Source organism: Fukomys damarensis, unplaced genomic scaffold (genome assembly GCF_012274545.1).
Source record: "Fukomys damarensis isolate Sample0158 unplaced genomic scaffold, DMR_v1.0_HiC HiC_scaffold_12, whole genome shotgun sequence".
Lineage (NCBI taxonomy): Eukaryota > Metazoa > Chordata > Mammalia > Rodentia > Bathyergidae > Fukomys > Fukomys damarensis.
Genome location: NW_022900924.1, coordinates 19,341,620 through 19,354,156, shown reverse-complemented (window position 1 = coordinate 19,354,156; position 12,537 = coordinate 19,341,620). Strand labels below are relative to the sequence as shown.

The following is a 12,537-nucleotide window of genomic DNA, read 5'->3' as shown; positions in this document are numbered from 1 at the left end:
GGCAAGTTCCAGGAGGAACATGAGACAATTAGAGTTTTCTCTTCACCGGGCCCAAGGACTCTGCTTAGTAGAAACTCCAGAGATAGCTTTGGTTCACAGTATTCGAAGGGGATTCTGTGTTTCGGAGAAACAGTGAAATGAAGGGGAAACTCACCACAGCAACAGGCGTCAGAGGCCCCAAGACATTCCCGAAGAGGCAGAGGCAGGCACAGCAGCTGCAGGGCTGTAGAAGCCTGGATCCTGCTGGGTGGGAGAGATGCAGAGAAGCACAAAGTTCACACTCTGGAGGGCTTAGGGGCACAGTGCCCGAAGAACAGGCCCTTAGGGGTCATTCGGTCATTCATCCAGCTCACACGGCAGGGCAGACCCTCTTACAAACAAGTGTTGATTCTAAACCAAAGGAGAGATGAGACTATCCGAGAAACCACAGAAAAGAAAAGCCAGCAGTCTGTGAAACCTCCCTCCAAGACACAGGAATTCTAGTAGGAGAAGGGCCCCAACAGGAGCTTTAGCCAGACAGATACAGGCTCACAGGTGCTGCAGCACTGCCCTAGACTGGCTGGAGTCCCAGCAAGAGAAGCTGGCAGAGGCTCTGACTGACTCTGGTCCACAGGAGACAAGCCAGACAGCACAGGTTCGGCCTTTCTGCCTCAGCTCTGCCGTGCAGCCTTTACCCAAGACTCACAAAGGGAGCAATCAAGATAAAAGGAAAGCCACCAGCCCTTCATGAGGCAGGTGAAGGATTAAGTCAGTCAATGCTGGAGTACTTAAAACACTGCCTGGCAAATCTGGAGGGCTCAAGCTAGATTGAGCTATCATCCTCATCATTTTATTTATCCCATCTATACCTTCTGCTGTGACTACGTAATGACTGTAGTTTGGCTATACTGTAGATATCAAGGTCTACTTTTTATTATAATTATTAGTGCACAGTAATTGAACAAAATAATGGGTTTCACTGCGACATCTCCCTATGTGCCTATCTATAATGTACTTTGATCATTTCCTCCCTCCCATCACTTTCTCTTTCCTGTCACCAAGGTCTATTTTTAAGTTTGGGAACTCATTCTTCCTTGGAAGGTGTGTGGTCTATCAAAGAACTGCTGCCAGGTTTACACTTGGACAGGACACTTTTTTCCCCAAATGTCAATGTGGGGACAGTGCTGAGTCACTCAACATCTACACAGCTCCCAAGAACTTTGGGGAAAAGGAATATACGGAAGGCATAAGGTTATAACCATCCAACTCGCTCACAGCTATTTGAAGTTGAGAAGCTTTTTTGCAGCAACAATCACTGATCAAGAAACAGGCCCACAGATTACAACAAATGGCCTTGCACTGTCAGAATGAATGCAACAGAAAAGTGAGAACACTTTCAACACTTTTAGGGCTATTGGTTTATCTGCAGGAACAAAGGACTGACTTATAATGAAGGCAGCTCACAGGATATATTTCAAAGAATAGGAATACATGCAGAGGAAGTTAATTAAAATGGATGATACTAGGCCAGGAGGTTTCTTCCTTTCTAAGGACCACATCATACCCTGAGAGTCCACAAAACCTAACAGTGAGAACTCCTCGGTTTGCAGGGTGGACCCTAGGCTGCCACTGGCCACATGACTCCTTATGGGAGACCAAGTGCAGCCAGCTGACCCAAGAGCCTATGATCTAGTATGTGGCTTAGAACAATAACAGCAACGACAAAACCAGAGTCCTCGTCTCTCAGGAATCTAAACAATCCTAAGAGAATGAGGTTGTGAGACATGAAGCTAAATATACAGAGAGACTGCAGAGGGCACCAGAAATCACATCAAACCAGTGTCATGAGGAAGCAAAGGAAAGACATAAAGAGTAGGAAAAAGTGAGTTGGGTGGCAGCAAGAGGAGACAGACACAAAAGAGAGACACTGGGAGAAATCCCCATCCCTGGGGAGGACTGCGTTAACTCCATGGCCAGGTTCCTGGTGTTTCCCTAGTCCACATGCACCCTACAGCACAGCCCGCTTTCTTAGGCACTGTGTTGATCTGTTCCTGCAACAAGAACCTTCCTCTTCCTCTTCCTCTTAGAGTGAAGACTTCCCAAAGGCTCCTCGGCCCCACAAACAAGCAGGTCCCTGGCAAGTCCCCTCCACCGAACATGCCCAGGTGCACCCACAGTCTGCCATCCCAAAGGACCAGAATGTCCCATCCCCAGGGAGACAGGAACAGTCCCTACGGCTCAGAGCACCTCAAAGACCCTGCAACTGCTGGAGACCTGAGAAATTATTTACTGATATAGGAAAACATGAAAAGAGATTTGCAAAATCAGTTAATAAATGTTGAACGCCTACAATGAAGCTTACCTTGTAGTTTTACTTTTTGGGAAGCACAGTCTGATATGGCACGGTAAAGGCCTCTGAAGGTCTTCACACCAGTCCCAGGATGGTGGACACATGGGGTTCTGGCTGCCTCACCACCCAAACTAAGCAGGCTGACTCAGAAACCACGCTTATACACACTGTACTGGTACATTGGTGCTTCTGGGATTAGGGGCTATTATCTTGCCTTAAATAGTTTAAGTAAAGGTAACTAACTTCGGTTGGCCATCTGATAAGTCGTAACAAAAATATTAAATATCATTCATGATACTAAGTGGTCCTGTACATTTAAAGGATTTAACTTTTTGCATTTGCCAGAATAACAAATCAAAAATTGGCCACAACGGTTGTTCTTCTGCAAGAACTCCCTCATCTGTCACCAACAGGCCTAAGCGCTCTCTTCCACTGGACAGTTCAACCTGAAAGCAGCAGGAAGTAACTTAGGTCACTTACACCCCGAGACAGTGCTGTTAAAAATAAACCGAAACACCATCACTTCTGTGGCGCGGTGGACTGCGGCCCGCGGGGTGTGCGTGCAGTCTGCTCACCTGGAACAGCCGTGCTGCACTCGCTCTCATCACCGTCCCCTCCTCGGGTCTCCAGGGCGCACCCCACATTCTGCACTTGGGATTCTCAGCTTATCCATACCACCCCACGTTCTCACTGCTTTTATCCTTTCCTTTACTCCTTACTCCTTCCAGAAGGGTGTCCAGACTCACTCTAGCTCAGCAAAGACGCTAATCCAAGGTGAGACCACCACACCCTCACATCTGTCTCTCATGAATCTGCATCTGCAGCTGCCCCCAGCGTCCCATCCCACAGAGGACCGAAAGTCACTTCTCCCAACCAGGGAATCACGCTTCAGCTCCGAGGCGACGGCGGCCGGAGCCTCCTCTCCTTTGCCTGCAGCCCCTCATCTTTCCACACGCTCCCTGGCTGTTTTCTCTTCAGCAATCAGTGCATCGGACTGAAGAGAAACCACACTTAATCCTGCTCCCTCTCTAGCTGCTCTCTACTTTCCTCCCCCACAATCCCCCTTTTCCCGATTCCTACCACTTCACCTCCATTGCACCACTGACATCCCATTCCTCCCAATGCCAGTGCCTTCTTGTCCAACCCGAGGGCACTGTCTGCCTGACCTCCCCACCCCCTGCTGTTCTGCTCTTGCTGTGAAAACCCTGTACCCTCAGGCTGCTTGCAGGCAAGCTCCCAGGCCTCTGTGACTGCATCTCAGTTGTCTCAGCCCTGCTCTCCCAGCTCAGCTCATCACGTCCACATGGTTCCAACCACCTTGCCCTGGCGGTCTCTGCTGGCACAGAGGCTCGACCACCCAGCGGCTCCAAGGGCCCTCAACAACTGCTCAGAACCCAGTATGGATGTTCACACTGAGGGCTTGGGACAGCAGACGAATCTCACACTGGGTCACTACCACAAACCAGTGGCCAAGCATTGCGAAAATGGGTACGAGCAGGCTCCGTGGTCCTGACTGTGAGGTCTTACTTAGTTCTAACAGGACAGACAGACCAGGAAAGAAGAGAGTGAACACTGGTGAGTACCCTGAACCGGTGAAATATTCTCCTACTCCGTCAAACCTGTCTGAACTACACATCTACAAATGACTTTGAAATCCAGGGAGACATAACGGCGTTCACTAAGCAGAAGAACAAGTTCCATTTCTTTTCATTAATTGTTTTATTGTTAACCTAAGAACAGAAATTTATCATATCTGGGACAGAGTTTTGCTGACTGCAAGGGTTTCCTCACAAGTTGTCACAATACCGTGGAATGCATCGCAAATGAGATGAGGAAATAAGCTATGATTATTTCATGAACTTGCAGGGGCCATGAAAAATAAATGAGCTCAAGAATAGCTTTCCTGAATTTCTTTTAATATATCAGGTGACATGAGAGATGCTGCATGTTCCAGTCAAGATAAAGGTACAGAAGTGCTTTAGCGTCAGAAAGCAGTACAAATTACACTTTCTTAAAATTAAACTGAATGCTTTTGTTACATCTCCAAATGATTTTTAAAATTTCTTCTTCCGCTGTCTGTGCAGTGAACACCTGCCATCACCATGGTCATCCAGCAGGATTCTCCAACAGGGACTCGCTGTGGCATGAATTCAAACCTGGGCTAAACAACTTCCACCTGCAGTCTACTTTTACGTCTGATTCCTTTATCACATCTCTGGGCCATTTAAAACTACTACTAAAACAAATTTTAAAAATTTTTAAAAACCAAACTACAGGAACTGGGGATTTAGTTCAGTGGTTCCCTGCCTGCCTCGCAGGCACAAGGTCCCGAGTTTGATACCTGGTACCAAAATTTTAAAAATAAAAATCCAAACTATTTCCGTTCTGCCCACCCTTGAAACTTCCTCCTCCTGAGCACCCGTGAGTCCCTCTCTTCTGGCGAGCCAGACAGTGCATGCACACTAAGGACGCCTTCACTCCTGGGCCCTAAAATAGTGAACTGAAGAGCAGGGAACGCAGGAGCTCAGCTGAACCTGGACAATTCAGTTGTAGAATAGAAGGACCAGGGATTTGGCTCAGTGGTGCCACGACCTGCCTCGCAAGTGCAAGGTCCCAAGTTTGATCCCTGGTACAAAAAACAAACAAACAAAAACAGTTGTGGAATGGAAAAACTATGAAGAGGGCTGGCAGGGGTGACCAACCCAGACGGCCCTCTGAAGCCATGTGGGTCACATCCCAAGAGAGAGAAGGGCAGGAAACATGAGACCCAGAGCACAACTGTGCTGACTTCTAGCCCTTCACAGGTCCAGCCAAGAAGCAACCTCAGAGTTCAGGCTGTACCACTTCAAAGTCTCTAAATCTACATTTCAAATGGGCTTGGCCAGGACAGAAGGGCTGCAAATTTGAGGTCAGCCTGGACTACGTACCAAGATCCTATCTCAACCACCACCACCACCACCAAAAAAAAAAGCAGTTGAGGCAGAATTCCAAGTTTGAGGCCAGCCTAGGAAACTTAGCAAGACCTTGTCTAAGATAAAGTAAAAAAAATAAACAAAATAAAATACTGTAAAATAAAATGTGCTAGGGATGCAGCTCAGTGGTTAAACACTTACCCAGCACATCCAAGGCCTTGGGTTCAATTCTCAGTGCCAGAAAAAAAGAAAGGGCATTTCTACCAAATCTCTACTGACCCTTCCTGTTCCTTTGCAGACGGGTTCTCCTAGACGGCACCTTCTCCCACCTTGTCCTTCAAGGTGCCAAGCATCTCCCACTCTGCATGTGCTCATCCACTCCCAACTAAGTGGCAGGGACAGTGACGACCCTGAAATCTACACATAACTCCTCGAGGCCAGGTGGACACTTCCGAAGGGGAAACTGGGCCCAGGCTCCACTCTGCCTATTTCCTGGCCACCTCTCTGGGGAAGTGAACAGTTCACATCATCAGCAGAAATCACTCCCATCAGTAAGTACTCTGACAGTAGGACGATGGACAGCTGGACCACAAACACCGAAGAAATCTCCAGCATCTGCTCAAACAGGCAGAGTCTAGCTCCGCAGACCCCAGTGACTATCCAAGTATCATCCAAAATCAGGGTCATGCAGTTGAAGTAATCCCATGTGAAAGACTTACTGTAGGAGAAGCTGGACAGATTAAATTAAATTAGACCCCAGTCTAATTTACTAATACACATTAGATCTCAGGAAAAACTGAGAAGCAATGATTTCAACAATGAGCACTGCATCCAACTATTCATATAGCCAAGAATATAGGTGCACGATAAAATCATTCTTCACATATCCTCTTCAAGTAGAGTCTCATGTCCTCTAAGTCCTTCAAACTCGGCATGTCCAAACCTGAATCCGCCACCTCCTCACTGAAGCCTGGCATAAACCCCAGCTGTGGTGAGTGTGCCCTCAACCGCCCATGCCAGAAACTGGGCAGTACCCACCCCCATCCCGTCTCCAAGTCCTGTGCACTCCACCCCCCAGCTCCTTTCACACCACGCCCTTCACCTCAACCCCCTCGGCTGACTCAGTCCGCCACCATCTTCCCCCAAAGTTCTACTTCTCCTTTATCCGTTACTCACTCTGACAGCATCTTTCTAAAATGTAAAACAGACTGCTCTTAACCTGATCAAAATTTTTCAATGGGTCCCCCTCACTTTCTGAGCAGTTTCCAAATTTACTTATGTGGAGTTTGTTTGCTTTTTGGTACCAGGATCGACCTCAGGACCTTGCATTTGCAAGGCAGGTGTGGTGCCACTGAGCTAAATCCCTGGCGTGGGCGTGGGCGTGGGCGTGTGTGTGTGCGTGCGTGCGTGCGTGTGTGTGTGTGTTACCAGGGATAGAACTCATGTCTTTGTGCTTGCAAGGCAGGTGGCAGAGACACTGAGCTAAAACCCCACCAGCCCCTTTTGAGTTTTTTTTAATATACACATCTATTTGTCATGCAGCTAACATATGCTCTCGATATAATACTTTGTAAAATTCAACATCCCATTATATATGTAATATATACATTTGTAAATATAAAAAGGCAGATTCAAATCACCCAACGTATTACCACCCCAAGTCAATAATTCTTAAGATATTATCTACTTTCTTCTACACATTTTCCATCCATAGGTTTTAACAGGTTTGAGGATTTTTATTTAATCCTATGACATATGCAACTGTGTATCTCGATTCTCTTTGACTTAACAGACATAAGCATTTTAATATGTTTTCTCCATAAAAAATTTTAGTGGCCCAGGACAGAAGCCAGCACACCCTGGAAAACCATCGGGGACTGAAGACAGTGCAGAAGTGGAGTGAAGTGCAGCAGGCTCACCAGGACAGGACCTGAGATCATGCCTTACCTAAATAAACCTCCTACTTTAATCTCCACGTGGAGTGTGTGCAGAGCCTGTTACCTCAGTTCTGAGGCTGGCCAGGTTGCCATGCACTCTAGGGGACAGAGGGACACCACTGCATCTTGATTCCATCGTAAGGGACGGTCACCACCACCCCGGGCAGTCGTCCTCAACTGCAGCTTCAGTTACTTGCAATCAACTGTTGTTTGAAAATCTCAAACGTAAAGTTCTAGAAGTAAGCAGTTCTGGTATTTTAAATAATTTTTATTACAGTACATTGTCATAATTGCTCTTATTGTTGTTAGTATCTTAATATGCCTAATTTCTAAAGAGCTATGGATGTACAAGGGAAAGCAGTAAACACAGTATGGAACCACTGATGGCTTGGGCCTCCACTGTCTTGAACTCTGTGGACTGAGGGGCTGACTGCACGCTTGGTTTCCACCAGCTCTCAGGACCTGCCTTCAGGACCTCATCAACACTGGGTTTTATGGAACACATGCATTTTTTTATACCTTCATAACTGAGATGATAACGCATTATTGATTGCCATCTTTACAAAGTGAGGCCATGCTTGAGACATTAGTTTGCTGTTTTGGTTTCTTTTATTTCCCCCCAGCACTGGGGATTGAACTTAGGACCTTGTGCTTACAAGGCAGGAGTGGCACCACTGAGCTAAATCCACAGCCCAGGTTTTGGTTTCCTTTTAAATAGTCCTTTTACATACACGCACATACACACACACACAAATTTTTAGCGATGTTATTTAATGCATGTATCCTAACTATTCTACAAGTAAAACCGTAAAATAATTCTACAATATACATCTGTTCATAAGCTTTTTTTCTATACCTAAAAATACTCCATTAATAATTCCTACAGGGTTGCTATGTCAGGAAATAAGAATATATTTTATAATCTCTCTCTCTCTCTCCCCCCTCTCTATATATGACCAATGTAACAGGAGTGCGCCATTTTTAACATATCTTAAAAGGATATACTTAAAAAGTTATGAAGAACTAAAAATTTTTACTCTATATTTAGATCTGTATTAAACTGGTGAAAAACTGACATCTTTATTACAAAGTGTTCATTATTTTAAAATCACTGAAAATGCAAAAACATATGAAATAGAAACCCTCATCTTCCTATGGCTTTTCCCTTAGAACTATTTATGAGCAACTATTTTTCCATGGATTTTTCTAGGTCTTTTCCTACATTTATTAAGACATACACACATGATTATTTTCTTTTGTTCCTTATCAAAATGGGGGCAGGGTTAAGCTTGCTTTTTTGACTCGGCAGTGTACCACAGACATCCATCCAGGCTACACCAACACACACATCTGCCTCTCTCCTTGAGACTACCTAATATTCCACAGCCCAAAATCTACTATAATTACCTTCAACTCTTCATTTTATGAGGCTGCAATAAATACACAGCATGCATATTAACCGTTCTCCTGTAAGCAGTCCTTGAAATTCTTACTCATTTAACCTAAATCATTTACGTTTTTACCATTCATAGTTTTAGTACATATAAGCTCTTTACATATTACAGATATTAACTCCTTATTTGTCACAAATTTCTGACTATGGTTTGCCTTTTAACTGCAGGGTTTTGTTTCTCTTTACCTCTTAAGTTAAAAAAAAATTTTTTTTTTGGTACCAGGAATCTAACTCGGGTCATTGCGCTTGCAAGGCAGGCACCAGAACCACTGAGCTAAATCCCTGGCCCAAGTTTTAAATTTTTATGTAATCAAATATACTCATTTCTTTTTTACATTATTTTCTCTCTTCTAATAGTAGCAATAACAGATTTGAGTGCTCTGCAGGTGCCAGGGCCTTTATTTCTCAGTCTAAAAACTCTTGTAAGGCAAGATTCTTTTCCTTACAAGATTCTAGTTAGGTACAACTAGCTGCAAAGCCTGTGCTAAGCAAGCAAAAGCTTCTTTCCAGATGTTTATGATCCTGACTTGAATGTCCTTTAGATTTGGAGGCGTTCATGCTTATCATGTATTACTTTACCCTATCAAATAGCTTATTTGTGGGGTAAGGAATAGATTCCAGTGACCTGTAGTACAGCTATCCCAAAGCCAGTAGGACGATTTTAGTGAACATGGCTCTAAGACCTATGTGAGTATGTTTGTCTCACCATACTACAGCTTGTGATTAGACCAGCAGTTGTGATTAATTCCGGATCTTCTCCCGCCAAAGACTGCAAACCCATATTTACTGTCAAGTTCACTGAGAAAAGGACAGCTCTGTAACATTTAAATACCACATCTAGAAACACGGCTTCTCTTTACATTCAAGGTATCCTTTCAGATCACTTGAAATATTTTATGATCTTCTCCATGTAGGACATGCTTGTCTCAACAAGGCTATACCTACAAGTTTTGTTTTTTTCTAACGTGGTCAAAGCCAGTTTTCTGTCTTGTTTCTTCACTTTATTTTCTGCTAAGTTTTATTTGGTATTCAGAAAACTATGAATTTCACACATGCATCACACACCCCGTCAATTCATCCATCTTTTTTGTCTAATCATTTTTGTTATTCTTTGTAGTCAATAGCATCTACAAGTATTTCTCATTTGAGATTCTCACCTCTCTTACCTGTTATGGCTGTGTCAAAACTTACAAAAAAAGATGTTAAATAATGTTCCGATTTTTAACTTCAGCCTGATACTTTTAAGTATAGTGTGAACAACTAGTTTAAACTTTGCACTGTTTCACTGAATAATGCCCCCTTTTTCCCTACTTTTATCAGACCTACCTTTTTAAAGTAAGAAATGAGAATTTAAAATCAAACATCTGAGCCAGGAACAGTGGTGCATGCCTGTAATCCCAGCACTGAGGAGGCTGAGGCAGGAGGATCACTGCAAATCTGAGGCCAGCCTGGGCTACATAGTGAGTTCAAAGCCAAGTTGAACTACATAGCGAGACCCTGTCTCAAAAAATAAAAAAAATAAATTAAATAAAATCAAACATCTGTTTTGACTTTAAGGTTGGTTATGTAAATTCACTGTGAACCCCAATGCACAAGTCACGTCTCCCCTAGGGAGCCTGTGAAGCAGCCGGCCTGCTCTCCACTCTCCACCCACACCCCCAATTCTGCAAGTGGCAACTCGAGTGCTAGTTTAAAATGCAAATCTCATTAGGTCACGCCCCTGCTTTAAACCCAACCTTTATAATGGTTTCCCATTTCACTTCAGATAAATCTCAACATCCCTAACCTGCCCTGCAAGATCCTACATGATCTGCCCCCACCCTAGTCCCACTTCCCCTTACCCACATCACCCGGCCAATGTTCCTTCAATTCCTGGGATGAGCAAAGCTTTTCCCTCTTCAGGGCCTTCCCACATGCTGTTTCTCCACGTGGAAAATTACCCCTACTTCACTTGACAGCCACGCCTACCACTCTTCAAATCTCAGCTTAAATCTTATTTTTGCCAAAAAGTCTTTTTTGAGCACCCTCTTCCCCTGACTTCAGACTCTCACAGCAGGCGCTCCCTCACTTCCCAACAGATACTAACTACAGTCTGATAAGACCAGCATCGGGGCCGCATTTCTCATCCCCTCGGCCCCACAGACTATACACTCTGAGAGAACAGGTACAGGCTGATTTTGCTGGACATGCCACAGGCACTCCCACACATCCCCACAACAACAAAAACCCTACAAGACCCCTCATTGATTTCTTATACCTTAGAATGCTGCCTATTCCCTCGGTGGGTAAATTGGTAAAATTCTGATGCTGCCTACACATTCAAGAGGATTCTATTTTCCCTGAAGGAACATAAAAGCTAAAATACATATACAACTTACATCACGAAGAAATAAATTTTATTTATATATCAGAATTTTTACCCAGTGTTCAATTCGCTGAGAAATCAATTCATAATCAACTAATTTATGTGCTTATTTTTAATGTATGTAAAAAAGCACGATGTGCTTTACAAAATATTCTTGGAAGTCACTAGCAAATTTGATTAAAAACGGCTACAAAATCACAAATTTAAAAGCGCTCAATTATCTATCTCTACTATTTTGTGATAGAGTTGATAAAAAATATAAATTATACGGCTAATGCACAAATTTTAGATCTCAAAGGCCAATAAGACCAATCTTTATTCCCCCCCCCCAATTCCCAAGAAGAGAAGACAGGGTATTAGCGCGGTTCACAGAAACTGAGGCTGGGAGTGACTAAGTGTCCTCCCCAAGGTCACAGGACTTGTAAGCATGCAGTCATAACTACCCCAGGCAAGGAGTGGAAGTTCCCACACATAAATTCTTAACCAAAGTGAACTTCCATCATAAACATTTGATCTCTGTAATTAGCACAGACTTGAGAGCTCCTTCACTAAAATTTCGTATCACTGGAGAACCACCACAGCCCAACAAACCTGTTTTAATGTTAAAACTTAAATTGTCATCAGTCTGGGAATTGGCTAAAGTACAGTCACCCAAACGGTGCGACATGATGCAGTGGTCCTTAAAAACGAATTAAAGTCCGGGATGCTAAGACGGTACGCGTACTAACTGGCTAGTACTTGTTAAAACAGTCCAAGATGGTAAAACACCATATAAAAGTATTTTAAAACATCTATTAGGACACACCACACTCAGTAAAGTCCTTGGGGACAGGCTCACAGCCAGCACCACCTCTGTGATGCATTAGTATTTACAAAGAATGTCCAGCTCTACGAATGTAACATTAATTTTTAAATTTTAAATTAACCTGTAGGTTGAACAAGATCGTTCTGCTCTGAAAAGCTACGCATCTACAAAGGAAACGCACCCTCTAGAAAAAGGAGACAAAATACACTAAAAGAATTCAATTGTTAAAACAATAAACTGTTTAGATGTCACAAAACGCTCCTTAATGAAAGCAATAGCTAGAATTTTTGTTTTTTGGTTGTTTTTTGTAATAGCGGGTCTCCTTTGTTGCAACAACAGCCAATAAGCAAAACTATCAACTCGAACAGTGCGCGGAGCAGGCTCCTCCTCGAGAGATCGAGTTGTTGGAGTTGGACAAGAAAGGTCTCACAAAGGAGCTGAGTTCTGAGGGAAAGGAGAGATGATTTGGCAGAGATATGGGCGGCTAAGCTCGAAGAGAAGACGTCTGGGGGGATCTACTGAGTTCATCAGATGAGAGGACAGCGAGGAAACTGCAGCCAAGTCCCGGGAGGAGAGAATGCCCCGGCTGGGTCTGCGGGAGCTCGCCCGCCGGCCAGTTTACCTGGGAGCGCCCGGCCCTTGTGGTCAAACAATGGAGGCGTCCAGCGGCAGCAGCCCTGTGCGCGGGGCGCGCGGAGCGTCCCTCATCACCTGGGCAGGATGCTCGGCAGCCTCC

General features: G+C 44.3%; 1 non-coding gene across 2 annotated transcripts in view; it reads right to left on the bottom strand.

The window, feature by feature from the left end:
- The window catches only part of LOC104848389, a 31,299-nt gene extending 18,768 nt beyond the window's left edge, over nucleotides 1-12,531 (bottom strand). The window contains exons 1-2 of one of the 2 annotated variants that reach the window (XR_004516808.1): nucleotides 12,424-12,531; nucleotides 155-243 (exon numbers count right to left, since the gene is read on the bottom strand). This is a non-coding gene — a transcript (uncharacterized LOC104848389). The remainder of the gene's footprint in view (nucleotides 1-154; nucleotides 244-12,423) is intronic. The other variant, XR_004516809.1, reaches the window with a different exon arrangement.
- Between the last annotated feature and the right edge of the window lie 6 nt (nucleotides 12,532-12,537).